The sequence below is a fragment of the Lepidochelys kempii genome, chromosome 4 (assembly GCF_965140265.1).
Source record: "Lepidochelys kempii isolate rLepKem1 chromosome 4, rLepKem1.hap2, whole genome shotgun sequence".
Taxonomy (NCBI): Eukaryota; Metazoa; Chordata; order Testudines; family Cheloniidae; genus Lepidochelys; species Lepidochelys kempii.
The window spans coordinates 6,822,646-6,837,032 of NC_133259.1; positions in this window are offsets into that span (position 1 = coordinate 6,822,646).

The window sequence follows — 14,387 nt, forward strand, 5'->3', positions numbered from 1 at the left end:
CCACTGCTCCTAGCCTCAGGTTTGTCCTTGCGTTGGCCCTGACTGCCTCTGTGGGGGATCCTGATGAGAAGCTCCTAATCCTACTGACAGGTGTCAGAGTAGCAGCCGTGTTAGTCTGTGTTCGCAAAAAGGAAAGGAGTACTTGTGGCACCTTAGAGACTAACCAATTTATTTGAGCATAAGCTTTCGTGAGTGCATCCGATGAAGTGAGCTGGAGCTCACGAAAGCTTATGCTCAAATAAATTTGTTAGTCTCTAAGGCACCACAAGTACTCCTTTTCTTAATCCTACTGAGCGTCCAATGGCTGCTATTGAAACTCAGACCATATGTGGAGGGGCCCAAAGGCCAGATTTTCAAAAAAGTATCAGCACCTGGCAGCTACATTTGGGATCCTAAATGAAATGGCCAGGTTTCCATCAGTGTTCACCACACAGCAGCACCCACTGTTTTCAGTGATAGCCATGGGCATTGACCAGTGCTGAAAAGCTGCACTTACATATGGAGTAAGGAGTAGGGTGACCAGATGTCCCGATTTTATAGGGACAGTCTCAATATTTGGGGCTCTGTCTTATATACGCACCTATTGCCTCCCATCCCCTGTCCCGATTTTTCAAACTTGCTGTCTGGTCACCCTAGTATGGAGCCTGATTTTAGCCTCCTAGTTGTTGAAAATACTGGCCATGGTGCTTTAGTTGTCTGAACTGTTGCCTTAATTCCAACAGCTAACCAGGTGTGGGACCATTCCTAATTTCTCTGTGTCCTGGTTCCTTCACCTCCTTGTCCTTAATGAATCCTGTGTTTTCTCCCTCTCAGACTGATGTGTCAGATCCTTTTCCTGCAAACGTGTCTTCTTCTCCCTACAGTCTGGTTTGACTGTGGTGACCGGAAACTTTCCTTTTACTAGTGTTCCTCCTGCCCTTCTGTCTCCTCCTTTTAACTCTGAACCATCATCCTTCTACCTCCCACTGAGTTGCTATCTATCATCTTCCCAACCTCCTTCACCCTCATCAGTCTGGATGCTAAGTTCTCCCTCCACACGCATCATTTGGTACTTCTGCATCCACACTGAAGATCCTTCCAACCTGTCCCCTTTTACATACATGTCTTAGGTTCCCCAATCTTCTCTGATTTACCTGAGTCATTTCCATGAAAAACTACTTTCCTTCCAGAATCCTTAAATATCTTCCTTGCCTCTTCAAATTGCACTACTTGAGTTTGCCTTTCTATTTCTCTGTCTCCCCCTCCCCCAAGTCGTATTCTATCTATAGCTCCCAAAAAAGTTTCATCCACTTCAGCGTGGTTCTGCTCCACTTATTCCTGGATCATCATTATATAATTTAAATTGCATACCGGGCATTAAAGTGTAATGGCCATAGCCCTAAAAAGCAGCAATGCACTTCTTGCCTGGATGCTCATTATGCAATATGGAAATCTTGCCTCAATTTTCAGTTTCCACTTAATGCATTACTCAGAACAAATATTGCCAGCAATCCACAGGGCCTGAATATTCACTGTTTCTTCTTCACCCTGCCCCAGTGTTTTAAAATATGCTACCCAAATTCTTGCTCAGTAATTAAATATGTAAAATTGGAAACCTGTTTGCTAACACACTGTGCGTGGTTTGGAATCAAAGTAGCAGCAACTGAAGGTTCTGACTTTTACAGTAGCTTTCCTTTCCCATTTCCTGGGCCTAAATGTCTTTTAAAGCTCTCTTTAATTGTTTTCCAAGCGGGGGGGTGTTGCTATTAATTTCATGGGATGGGGTGTTGGGAGCACATTACTTTTTGGGGGTAGGCATAGAAGGAATAAAGAAGCCTGAATACATCAGTGCATGCGCGTAAATAAAAGATTCCAAACAACCAATTTATATCAAAGCTCCAGTGGAAAATTAGAGCAAGATTCTAGAGATGTGGTCAATGAGGAAAGTTCTATTCGGAATGCAGATCCAGAATCTAAAGCCCAGGTGACAAATGGCTCCAAGGTGGGGTGGTACAAGGAGACAGTGGTCACCATGAGTAGATGTGGTCTCAGCACACCAGCTGCCTGGTTTTTGTAGGCATCACAGCAAAGGAGAGTCTTGAGGAGGGATCTGAAGGTAGATAATGAGGTAACTTTGCTGATGTTTTTGGACAGATCCTCCTAAGTGTGATGGGCAGCAGGGGAGAGAGTCTGAAGGCCCTTCTTTGAGAATTCATCAAGTGGGTACTGAAAGCTAGCATTGAGGGCTGATCAGAGGTGAATGTCAACACCTCAATAGCAAACGAGACAGAAGAGGTAGGGAGGGTGGGATTGACCATGGAGTGCCTTGAAAATGACAAAAAGCAGTTTATGTTTGGGATAGAGAAGGGCAAGCCAGTTTGCTTCTGATTGGTCAGTGATATCCATTGTATAGGCGATGCTGGTAGCACTGTAAATAAGAATGGGAACAGGTCAACTATACAGACTGTCCCCATCCTTATTCACTATTCCACCAATTTGTGTCGTCTGCAAATTTTACTTAGTAATGTGGACTCATTTAAACAACAAGCATTTTAATACAGCCACATACAATGTCATAGGTCTAGGATAAAAAAAAAATGTAGGTCACATAAAATGAGAGTCTTAATCTTGGAAAGCAGAGATTCTGAAAATGACTGAGGTCACAGTAGATAACCAATTGAACATGCACTCTCAGTATGATGCTGTAACTAGGTGGGTGAACATGATCTTTGGCTGTATGAGTGGGGGGAATATGAAGTCTGAATAGGGAGATGGTATTACTTCTGTATATGGCATTAGTGAGATGATTACTGGAATACTTTGTCCATCTGCACTTCAAAAAGGATACTGAAAAATTGAAAGGGGTCAGAAAATGACAAGAATGATTCAAGGTCGAGAAAACATGGTTTATAATGAGAGATTTAAGAAACTCAATCCATTTAGTTTATCTAAGAGAAGGTTAAGCGGCATCTTGATCTTTGTCTACAACTATCAACATGGGGAAGAGATTTCTGATAGTAGGTGGCTCTTTAATCTAGCAGAAAAAAGACATAATGAGATCCAGTGGGTGGAAGACTAAGCTAGACCAATTCAGACAAGAAAAAACAGTGCATATTTTTAACAGTGAGAGTAATTAACCATTGGAACAGCTTACCTAATGATGTGATGAATGCTCCATCACTTGAAGTCTTTAAATCAAGACTGACCATCCTTATGAAGGATGTTCGATAGCTCAAGCACAAGTTATGGGCTTGATGCAGAAATTCAATTAGCTATGGTTCTTTGGCCTCTGTTGTGCAAGAGGTCAGTCTGGATGATCTTAATGGCTCCTTCTATCCTTAAAATGTATTAATCCTGCTGGCAGTGTAAGTCAGGAACTATGAACCAGTATAATGCAGCTTCAAGTCAGTTCAATTATCTGAGCAGTTAACAATTGGATTACCCTGCATGAAAGTCTCACAGCTGAACTGCCATAAAACCAAGTTCACCGTCTATCCTGCATTAACTGAGCAGGAGAGCCAGTGCCTCAAACTAACACTACATCGAACCACTGTCAATTATTTCCCATTAGTGAAAGGAGCCCATGAAACTTTACAAGGGTTTTCAAATAAATTCTTTATTAGGACTGGATTCCAAATGTGTCAGACATGAGAAATGTGAGATGACAGGGAAAGCTACAAGCAGGCATCACTGTTCACGGGTATGTTGGGGGGGAAAGCGTTCTTATCTATACAGAAATAACAGCTGCACTGTCGCATCACATTGTTCCTGATAAAAGAAGCGGTCATGGTCGTACATATATGCTGACAGAATGAGGTCACTGGCGTTATCCCTGATTAGTTGAATAATGGTCATGACAGTTTCTTCATTGCTTTACCTTAGAAATGACTGGCTAGTTTTCTATTCTCTCTGACCCTTTTCCCCTTCCCACCTTCCCCTCTCTCCCCACATCGGGAACAATATTTGTAGAGCAGCAGCAGAAGCCAAAATCCATGATTTTTTTCTCCTTGCAAAGGAGGAAAGAAAAAAGAAGTGGCCTTGTCTATAATAGAAAAGTTGCAGCAATTTAACTGAACTAATTAAAACTAGATCTAGTTAACCTCTTACAAAACCTGAATGTAACCTGGCTACATCCTTGCTTTCTCATACAAGAACCACTCCTTTAGGAACGGAGCTTGTCTACATGGGAAACTTGTATCGTGTTTAACTTAAATTAGGTTTAAAACATTATGATAGTTAAATTGTTGCAAGCCCTCGTGAGGATAGTCTTATTTCAGATGAATTACCTGGAAACAGGTTTAAATTAAACATACACAGAAATAAGACTTTACATTCACACTTTACTCATATTTTTAAGGCCAGAAGTAACCATTAGATCATCTATTTTGACCTCTTGCATAGTATAGCCCAGAGAATTTAAACATGTAACCCCTATATTGAGTCAAATAACTTGTATTTGGCTAAAGCATAACTTTAGATTTAAAGTTCTCTTTCCTTTGCTCCACTTACTAAAAATTCAAACTCATTGTTAGGATATAGATATTCAGGCCTGTCTGTAAAGGCCTATCCTCTAATTTAGGTGTATTCTTATCACTTGGCTAGTTATAGAGATATAAAAGAAAGAATCAAAATCATTGTCTGCCGGTGTAAGAGCCTTCTCTTACTGTCAGGTTTCAGAGTAGCAGCCGTGTTAGTCTGTATTCGCAAAAAGAGAAGGAATACTTGTGGCACCTTAGAGACTAACAAATTTATCTGAGCATAAGCTTTTGTGAGCTACAGCTCACTTCATTGGATGCATTCAGTGGAATTGGAATTAATTTGCAAACTGGCTATAATTAACTTAGGCTTGAATAGAGACTGGGAGTGGATGGGTCATTACACAAAGTAAAACTATTTCCCCATGTTTCTCCAACACCCACCCCCACCCCACCCCCCCGTGTTCCTCAGACGTTCTTCTCAACTGCTGGAAATGGCCCACCTTGATTATCACCACAAAAGTTTTCCCTCCCCTCCCCCACTCTCCTGCTGGTATTAGCTTATCTTAAGTGATCACTCTCCTTACAGTGTGTATGGTAACACCCATTGTTCCATGTTCTCTGTGTATATACATCTTCCCACTGTATTTTCCACTGAATGCATCCGATGAAGTGATCTGTAGCTCATGAAAGCTTATGCTCAAATAAATTGGTTAGTCTCTAAGGTGCCACAAGTCCTCCTTTTCTTTTTTCTCTTACTGTGACAGTCTGAGGCCCTGTGCTTAGGCTGAGGCCTCTGGCTAAGCAGCAGAGGCAGCTATAAGCTGGGAAGCGACCGGTCACCTCCTCACAAACTAGTCACATTGAAATCAGGTGCTATTGGGATGTTAGGAATACAATCCTGTTCTGATAATGCCCATCGCCTCCAGAGAAAGGGAAGTGCCTAGAAGATGTAAAAGGAAACTTAGTTTGATAGCATCCTGTCTGGCAAGAACTCACTTATCAATAGCTGGGATGTGAAATCCTCACTTCTGTATTGTTTTGTCATTATAGTTCCCACTTTGCTATTGTTTATTTGCATGGTCTCTGTCTGGTTCTGTGATTGTTTCTGTCTGCTGTATAATTAATTTTGCTGGGTGTAAACTAAATTTTGCTGGGTGGTGGGATATAATTGGTTACATAATAATGTTACAATATGTTAGGATTGGTTAGTTAAATTTCAGGAAAATGATCGGTTAAGGTATAGCTAAGCAGAACTCAAGTTTTACTATATAGTCTACAGTCAATCAGGAAGTGGGTGGATGTGTGTGTTGGGGGGTGATGGGAACAGGGAATGGGGTTGGAGAAATTGGAATCATGTTTTGCTAAGGGGGGAAATGGGAACTGGGAATGAGGGTGGGGAATTGGAATCATGTTTTGCTAAGGACGGGGGAGTGGGAACAAGGACACAGGTAAGGCTCTGTGGTGTCAGAGCTGGGAAGGGGGACACTAAGGAAGGAAACTGGAATCATGCTTGCTGGAAGTTCACCCCAATAAACATTGAATTGTTTGCACCTTTGGACTTCGGGTATTGTTGCTCTCTGTTCACGCGAGAAGGACCAGGGAAGTAAGTGGGTGAAGGAATAAGCCCCCTAACACTCATAACCTAAAGTCATATACCCCTAGGCCACCCTATTAACCAATTGTAACTGTCTTGTACAGAAGAACACTCTGTGTATCTGTATTAAGGATTTGCACTGGTCTAACTAGATTAATTTTAGATAAGTTTAGGTAAACCACTGAGACTCTTTTAACATGGACATGGCTAGTAATACACCCAGAATTCCATTGTCTTTGTTTAATAATTCTGCAAGTTTAAAAATGTCACTAAATATTTAGAAAATAGTAGATGACAATTAGAGAAGGTTTTCATCATCATAATTATCATCAACATGGCAAATACCAAAGGGACATACCCTCCTTGGATATCAAGGGTCAGCTGGATTGACATTTAGCTAGGTCCTTAATGGGGTCCTGCTGGATATTCAGTTTATGTCCACTACCAGCGATCTTACTGTGCTACCAAAGCTTTTGGTGGCCATAAAATCACCAGCCCTGCAGTGACATTCCTTTGTAAACACACTTCGGAAATCCCTGCTCATCTAACCTAATAATATATCTGTAAGCAGAGTCAGGATAAGCTCCACCATGACATCTGGTGGTGAGGTGTGGCAACTTGTGGAAAAGAACTTCAGGGGCTGATCTCATTTGCATAGGCACACCCACCCGCCTAGAATGAGGCCATAGTTGACCAAATGGTCACTTTGGCTGCTGTGGGATCCCCAGTGTCTCTGTTATTGGGACAGGAAGAATAAATTGTTATTACCCTGACTATGGGAATCAAGTGGAACTGTACTTGGTCTTTTGTTATGATGGAGGGACTCACCATCAACTAAGTAGCACTCGCTAGGCAAGGGACATGGGTTCCAAAATTCTGTGAATTGAGAGAGGCTGGAGACAGGTATTAATATTTAGTGGTATGGGCCCTCTGGTGAGGGCCTTACATGCTAATTGCACTTACTCCTCTCTCTACTGTAGAATATCAGAGCTAATTTTGATTCTATTAGGAGTCTAATTTTTGGCTGCTGAGCTGAATTCATTTTGGGCTAATGGTGCACCAGCACTGAGGCTCCCCTACTACAAGCTGAAATCACAAAAGAGCTAAACTTACTAATAGCTGTAATCACTGAGCGTTGTGTTAAGTAGTGGGGGAGCCTGAAGATATATGGTGGAGCAGTTTGCAGGATGGCTGGCAGAGCACTGCAGTTTGCGGGATGGCAAGCAGAGCAGCTCATGGAACAGAGCAGTTTGTCGGATGCCTGAAGCAGCTCATGAGGTGGCTGGCAGAGTGGAGCCCCCTGGAGAGGTGGGGCCATCAGCTTTGGATCACGTAAGGTGCCCCTTAGCCCCCCCCCCCCATCTCCACCTAGGTTGGTAGGTAAAACTCTGCAGATAAACTTTCAAACTCTGGGGCTGCCCTGACCAGGGACAGAGACTTTTGGGTCGTTGGACTTTTGGGACTTTGGGTGATTCTGGGTTGCTGGACTCAAGAACCAAAGGGAAAGGACACGCCCCAATTTGCTTGGGGTGGGTTTTTTGCTCATGGGTTGTGTTATGGATCCTGTTGGTGGTGTTTCCCCAACATAATGCCACGTTGTTTCTCTCTGTTATTAAAAGGCTTTTTGCTACACTTAGACTCTGTGCTTGCGAGAGGGGAAGTATTGCCTCTTGGAGGCACCCAGCAGGGGTGGTATATGTTTGTCCCAGGTCACTGGGTGGGGGCTCGAGCCGGTTTTGCATTGTGTTATTGGAATGGAACCCCAAGATACTGAACCCGGCCCTTGTTGCTGCCAACTCTGACGGGCAGAAGGGTTACATGTCCATAGCCAGAAAGTCACCAAAACTGAACCAGTGCTGATGGAGGCAGTTGCTGAGTTCACCTTTGAATATCCTCATCTGATCTTGTCCTGCCACATAATATGGAGCAGCTGACAAAGTCAATGAGAATCAGAAATGTCAATCCACCACTCTCCAGCGTTCCTTCGTGCCCACATTTCACTGCTGTGCAATAGAGCTGGAATAACCATGGTTCTACAGATCTGCAGCTTAGTAGAAAATCTGATGTAACGGGGTCCCCACCACCACCCCCGAGGCTGGTGAAAGGCAGAAGAGAAAGTTTTAGTGTTCCATTTTCCTCTCTGAGCTTTACATACGAGTTTCTTCATAAAACTTGAAAGATGAGAAATGAGAAAAGAAATCCCACATTTTAGTGTCTTATTTGAATGTGGACTGAATTTAAACTGATAATTTTTCTGACCTCCTTTAATCAGCAAATGGAAAACATATTCTGCTCCAAAAATCTCTAAGGGAATTCATGGGCAATGCAATTAATCTAACTAAACACTGGACTGGAGGAAATGTAATTTTGTAAAGTATTTTTTTTTTCTTTTGAGTTTCACTGGGATCTGAGTTTAAGTAGTCTGAAACTGATCTGACAAAGGCTGAGAATCTCTGTGACTGGAATCTCTGCAGTGATGTTTGTTGTGTCCCTCCTGCCCCAACCCCAGCAGTGTAACAGCATTATTGCAAATGGACAGTAATATGAAATACTGACCATTGTATTGTGAGATGACGGTAGTCAGCTGGTTGGATCCAAACATTTCCAACTGTGTGCAGATCTGTGGTCCATACACGTTTCTAATTCACTAGATGCGGTGAAAAGTATGTCATACCTAAGAGTAGGTAGTGGTGAACTGCAGTGTATTTGCTGAGGAGGCTTTCTAGGAGATATTTTGACCATGTTTTATTTTATTCACAGCCTGAAGGAAGGTGAAGCTTTGTGTAAAGCATGGCTATAGTTTTCACTGGACAGTTCAGGGGTGAGATTCTGTAATGTACCTCTAAGAGGCACAGCACAGAGCTCACAAGCCAGTGGACTAGGGGTGAAGGAGGCTTTGTACCCTCCTGATTCTGGGCTGCTCTGGGGGTTGGAGGGGCCCTGAGGGACCTGGGTTATGGCAGCTTCCCCAGGCTATCCCAAGGACTATGGCAGTGACTGGAATCTCTGCAGTGATGTTTGCTGTGTCCCTCCTGCCCCAACCCCATGCTAGGCATGCCCTGTTGCCAGATCTCGCCAGGGGGTCCTGAGAAGGCAGCCTCACAGCTATCTTCACAGTGCCTGTACCAAGAGAATCCTTCCCTCTCCCCCACCCCGCTATGAATATTGTAGGACCCCTTTATACTATTCTGGCCATCTTCCCCCAGATGCCTGGACAGCATTTAGCCTTTTCAAAATACTTCATTTCTGTCTGTGCTAAAACAAGCCTACTAGTTTGAAGAGTTATTGTAAACCCAGAAATGCCAAGAACCAGGGTTCTTTGTGCCTCTTCCAGGCAAAGGAAGCTCAGGACACATGGTACGAATGCTTTGGGGCGTCACTCAGCCACTCTGCGATTGTCTTTGTGCATCCCCCTCAAACACCACTAGATTTGCATACCTTTGTAAATACCTAACTGATGTGCATAAATACCCAACCAGTGTATAAAATGGTCCTCCAAAACTCTAGGGGCTCTGTAACATTGTTAAAACTGGCCACAACACCTGACTGAACTTTTTTATGCGCCAACACCACTACTGGAGGTTTGCAACCGTGGTAGCCCATTCTGTACGATCCTCTGCTTATCTCTTTGTGGAGGAATTGTCCTTTTGATTCACCAAAGATATCACATCTCCTATCCAAGATCTTTTACTGCCTAATGTTCTTCTGCCATCAACTTTCTCTTTCAGTGCCCATTAACATACATCACCCACTGAACCCCTTAAGAGGTGTCCTGCAAATCAAATCTTTCTTTTCAGAAGATCTCTGACTAGCATTTGCAGAGTTCCAATCATCTCCCATAATTTTTGTTGGTTGTGATCTATCTATGATATTTCTAGAATTCTTCTATAACACCATAAGTCAGAGGATTGTAGTTTCTTTCTTTTGTTGGAAACATGGACAATCAAACACAGATCAAATATAAGTTTTTATGAGATGGAATTTTGTCTTCAGATGTTTATTCTTCCAGAATGTCTCTTTTCTTTATTTGAGCATAAGCTTTCGTGAGCTACAGCTCACTTCATCGGATGCATGCAGTGGAAAATACAGTGGGGAGATTTTATATACACAGAGAACATGAAACAATGGGTGTTACCATACACACTATAAGAAGAGTGATCAGGTAAGGTGAGCTATTACCAGCAGGAGAGGGGTGGGGGGACACCTTTTGTAGTGATAATCAAGGTGGGCCATTTCCAGCAGTTGACAAGAACGTCTGAGGAACAGTGGGGCGTGGGGAGGGACAAACATGGGGAAATAGTTTCACTTTGTGTAATGACCCATCCACTCCCAGACTTTATTCAAGCCATGTTTATTCCTCCCCACCCCCCACTGTTCCTCAGACGTTCTTGTCAACTGCTGGAAATGGCCCACCTTGATTATCACTACAAAAGGTTCCCCCCGCCTCCTGCTGGTAATAGCTCACCTTACCTGATCACTCTCCTTACAGTGTGTATGGTAAAACCCTTTGTTTCATGTTCTCTGTGTATATAAATCTCCACACTGTATTTTCCACTGAATGCATACAATGAAGTGAGCTGTAGGTCACAAAAGCTTATGCTCAAATAAATTTGTTAGTCTCTAAGGTGCCACAAGTCCTCCTTTTCTTTTTGCAGATACAGACTAACACGGCTACTACTCTGAAACCTGTCTTTTCTTCTTGCTATTCTAGTGCTGACTTCAGCATCCAGTCTTCCATCTTTTGTAATGATGCAATAATTTCTCTCGCTGTACAGCTATGTCATTCATGGGAATCTTGCATAGTTTTCCCAGGATCCTTGCATACCACCACAGTTTGCCTGGTTCAACTGAACTCTAGATCATATTCTCTGCCATATTCATATCTAATGTCTACAAACATAATCAGACATTCTTCTTAATCAACCAACAGCACTGTGTCATCTACATAGCAAATGTTATTCACCCATTTCCCATTAATTTTAATACTTTCTTGTTTCTTTTATTAATTTCTTCAAACACTGACTATATATGTTGAATAAAGTCAGTGACTTTATGTATCCTTGTCTCATTCCTCTCTTGATCTCTATTATGTTTACATTTCATCTCCTATTATAATTACCTTCTTATTCACGTATAATTATTATATTATTCAGAATTTATATCCATCAGTCCCTATGGATCTTAATATGTTGGGCAATTTGTAATGGAAAATTCTATCAAATGTCTCTTGGAAGTCAATAAAACAGAAGCATACTGTTCCCCACCCCCTCTCTCCAATTTCAGCTGAATATGAGCTTCAAGTTCACTCATGGAAAACAAATCTTGTTAAACTAATTTTATATATAATTTTAAGATCATAAGTTTGGCTGAGAAAGGTAATAGTGCTGACGTAATATACCTAGACTTCTGTAAGGCATTTGACTTGGTACCACAAGACATTTTTATTTTAAAAACTAGAAAGGTATCAAATTAACATGGCACCCATAAAATGCATTAAAAGCGGGCTAACTGTAAAGGGGGAATCATCATTATCATCAAATAGGTGTATTTCTAGAGGGACCCTACAAGGATTGGTTCTTGCCCCAGCACTATTTAACTATTATTAATGACCTGGCATAACACATAAAATCATCGCTGATAAAGTTTGCAGATGACCCAAAAATTGGGGCAGTGGTAAATAATGAAGAATAAAAGTCACTGATGTGGTGTTATCAGGATCATTTGGTGAGCTTGTGGCAGACAAACTATGTGTTTTAATATGGCTCAGTGTTAATGTGTATATCTAGGAACAAAGAATGTAGACCATTCTTATAGGATGGGGGATTCTATTCTGGGAAGCAGTGACTCTGAAAAAGATTTGGGTGTCATGGTAGATAATCAGATGAATATGAGCTCCCAGTGGATGGATAAACAGAGGAATCTTGAATAGGAGTAAGTAGGTTATTTTACCTCTCTACACTCTGCTGCGGGAACGACTGTGTCCAATTCTGGTGTCAATAATTCAAGAAATATGTTGATAAATTTCAGAAAGCTCAGAGAAGAGTCATGAGAAAGATTAACGGATTAGAAAACATGCCTTAGAGTCCAGAAGCTCAAACACTATCTACTTAGCTCAACAAAGAGAAGGTTAAGGGATCATGTTTTTACAATCTAAATGTACCTACATGGAGAACAAATATTCAATAATGGGCTCTTCCATCTGGCAGAGAAAGGTATTACACTATCAATGGCTGAAAGTTGAAGCTGGATACATTCAGACGGGAAATAAGGCATAATTTTTGTTTAACGATGAGTAATTAACCATTAGAACAACTTACCAATAAAAGGTTGTGGTGGATTCTCTATCACTGTACACTTTAAAATTAATATTGGATCTTTTACTAAAAGCTCTGCTCTAGGAATTATTTTGCAGAAGTTCTCTGGCCTTTGTTATGCAGAAGGTCAGGCTAGATGAACACAATGGTTTCTTGTGCCCTTGGAATCTATGCATAAAGTGTTTGTCGTGTTCGGTCCACATTTGAAGCTGTATTGTTGTTCACTTATTTCCTTATCAGTTGTTCAAGACTGAATACAAGGAAAACTTTGCAAAACTCATCTTAGAGGCATGAGATATTATTCTGAATGTTCTGTAGGTTTTACAACAAATAGTGGTGGTTGTTTTGAGCGGATTTGGATACACAGTGAGGTTGTAAAGTCTTCTGGTAATTTTCCAGTCTCAGATATATTCTTTATTACCTCTGACAGGGCTTTCAGTCTTCATCCTTCATGCTTTTTAACAATTCAGCCAGTATTCCATCACAACCTAACTGACCGTATGATAGCACAAACACCCGTTTGCATGCATATGATGCTTGCAAAAGTGAGGCATGTCTTAAAAATGTGTGTCGTCATCTGCGCCTATCTTTGAAAATCTGGCCCTCTACATTTATAGCTCTATTTTTAAAAGTTCTCAGCACCTACAGATGGACCCAAACTTTCATTAGAGCTCAGCTGCTATTCAGGGACCTACATTTTTTTTCTCAGTGATAGCTGATCAGCGCTGAGCGCTTTTGAATATCTGTCCTCAGTTGTGGGCACTGAGAAAAATCAGTCCATAAAAATAAATTGGTATAAAAAATACTGCTCTGTATGGGCCTGATCCTGCAGTCCAGGTCCACCCAAAATGCAGGATTGGGCTAGATCCTCAGCTGGTTTAAACTGGCATAGCTCCATTAACTTGAATAGAAATTTTGATGTAGAAGTAAAACCAGTCCAACATCTGAAGCAAGCATTAATATCTTTCCTTATCTCTGTAAAAAAAATTCATTGTGATATTGCAAGTATCTAAAAATGGTTTAAATTTGTGGAAAAAGTGCATTCTTTAGTATATATTTTAAAAATCCAGTTATGTTTATATAAGTGTTGTCTTGGGTCTCAATTTCTGATCATGTGTGTTATTTAACAGTTGACAATTCACTGAATGATATTGGAGAGTCACATTTTAGTGAATAGTATAAACCAGTTTTTAACCTGAGGGATTTTATTTACTGACCAAGTTTGTACATGAACCTATTTCCCCCTCTATTTATAAGGGAAAAAATAATAAAGCCTTTCCTAGAAAAAAATAAATGGTGGCAATATAACAGAGAAAATAAATCCACAATCTGAAGTTATGACTACAAGCAGAAAGGGGAAATAATGTTTTCCAAGGTTGTTACGAAAGTTAATAGAGTGCTAATGAATATTAATTTGTCACAGATAAACTGCTAATATCTGTGGTTTTGCTGACATGGCATGCAATCAGAAACTAAATATCTAATATTTTATTTTCATTTGCCACAATTAATATTTCACAGCCTGGATGTGTACTACTAATTAAACAATTTAATTAAAAGTTGTCATAGATTTCTTTTTTTTCTGGGTCGTCTAAATGACAAACAGAGCCGTAAAGCCATGGGGTACCAGCAATCGGAGTGCAGATATAAATATGTGGAGCAGGTTTTAATAACACTGAGTTATTCCTTTGTAATCTTTTCACATTTTGAATGAAAACATGACTTTCAATGAAAATGCTTGTTATACAAATTAGATTGATAGTACTAAGCGCATTCATCATGTTTTCCCTCCAAATGTTCACTTTGCATATGGAATCATATTTAATCATACTAGCTCCACTAAATTAGAGATTCAGTCGCCGTTTTATGCTCAGATGCGTGGCCTCTGTATTTAAGAGCACATTACTTTTTATAGATTATTTCCTGCCATTTTACTTCAGAGGCACCTAATAAAATGTAATAAACGTGATTAACTAGAGCAAAAAGTTGCTGTGGCATTTTTAATCTTTTCATAATAATAAA